Genomic DNA, 1,613 nt, shown 5'->3' on the forward strand with positions numbered 1-1,613 from the left:
AAGGACATTCTTGTTGAAGTAGATCCTGAACCTGAAAGGACTCTGAAGAGGAAATTAAGAGAAGCTAAATTACAACAATCTAGAGACAACCTTACAGAAATTTTTGAAAAGGAAGAGGAGATGGCAGTCGAAAATAATAATGCAAGGAGGATGCTTGGTGATTATACTACACCTAATTCCAAATTTGATGGAAGAAGAATCTCAATCCATGCCATTGGAGCAAACAATTTTGAGCTGAAGCCTCAACTAGTTGCTCTAATGTAACAGAACTGCAAGTTTCATGGACTTCCATAAGAAGATCCTTATCAGTTTTTAATTGAGTTCTTGCAGATCTGTGAGACTGTTAAGACTAATGGAGTAGATCCTGAAGTCTACAGGCTCATGCTTTTCCCTTTTGCTGTAAGAGACAGAGCTAGAACATGGTTGGACTCACAACCTTGGGATAAGTTGGTCACGGCCTTCTTAGCTAAGTTCTTTCCTCCTCAAAAACTGAGTAAGCTTAGAGTGGATGTTCAGACCTTCAAGCAAAAAGATGGTGAATCCCTCTATGAAGCTTGGGAAAGATACAAGCAGATGACCAAAAAGTGTCCTTCTGACATGCTTTCAGAGTGGACTACTTTGGATATATTCTATTATGGTCTATCTGAGTTCTCTAAGATGTCATTGGACCATTCTGCAGGTGGATCCATTCACCTAACGAAAACACCTACAGAAGCTCAAGAACTCATTGACATGGTTACAAATAACCAATTCATGTACACCTCTGAGAGGAATCCTGTGAGTAATGGGACACCTCAGAAAAGGGGAGTTCTTGAAATTGATGCTCTGAATGCCATATTGGCTCAGAACAAAATGTTGACTCAGCAAGTCAACATGATTTCTCAGAGTCTGAATGGATGGCAAAATGCATCCAACAGTACTAAAGAGGCATCTTCTGAAGAAGAAGCTTATGATCCTGAGAACCTTGCAATGGCAGAGGTGAATTACATGGGTGAACCCTATGGGAACACCTATAATTACTCATGGAGAAATCATCCAAATTTCTCATGGAAGGATCAACAAAAGACTCAACAAGGCTTTAATAATGGTGGAAGAAACAGGCTTAGCAATAGCAAGCCTTTTCCATCATCTTCTCAGCAACAGACAGAGAATGCTGAGCAGAGCCCCTCTAACTTAGCAAACATACTCTCTGATCTATTTAAGACCACTTTAAGTTTTATGAGTGAAACAAGGTCATCCATCAGAAATTTGGAGGCACAAGTGGGCCAGCTGAGTAAGAAAATCACTGAAACCACTCCTAGTACTCTCCTAAGCAATACTTTAGAGAATCCAAAAAGAGAGTGCAAGGCCATTGACATAATCAAAATGGCTGAACCTAGAGAGGAAGGGGAGGACGTGAATCCCAATGAGGAAGACCTCATAGGACGTCTCCCAGACAAGAAGGAGTTCCCTATTGAGGACCTAAAGGAATCTGAAGCTCATATAGAGACTATAGAGATTCCTTTAAACCTCTTTCTGCCATTCATGAGCTTTGAGAACTATTCTTCCTCTGAAGAGGATGAAGATGTAACTGGAGAGCAAGTTGCTCAATATCTAGGAGCTATTATGAAGCT

General features: G+C 40.5%; 1 non-coding gene across 1 annotated transcript; it reads right to left on the reverse strand.

Moving 5' to 3' along the window:
* Positions 1-495: 495 nt before the first annotated feature.
* LOC130949950 (small nucleolar RNA R71) lies at positions 496-603 on the reverse strand. Its single transcript, XR_009073493.1, has one exon. It is a non-coding gene; the product is annotated as a small nucleolar RNA R71 (small nucleolar RNA).
* Between the last annotated feature and the right edge of the window lie 1,010 nt (positions 604-1,613).

This window comes from Arachis stenosperma, chromosome 1, assembly GCF_014773155.1.
Source record: "Arachis stenosperma cultivar V10309 chromosome 1, arast.V10309.gnm1.PFL2, whole genome shotgun sequence".
In the NCBI taxonomy this organism is placed as follows: Eukaryota; Viridiplantae; Streptophyta; class Magnoliopsida; order Fabales; family Fabaceae; genus Arachis; species Arachis stenosperma.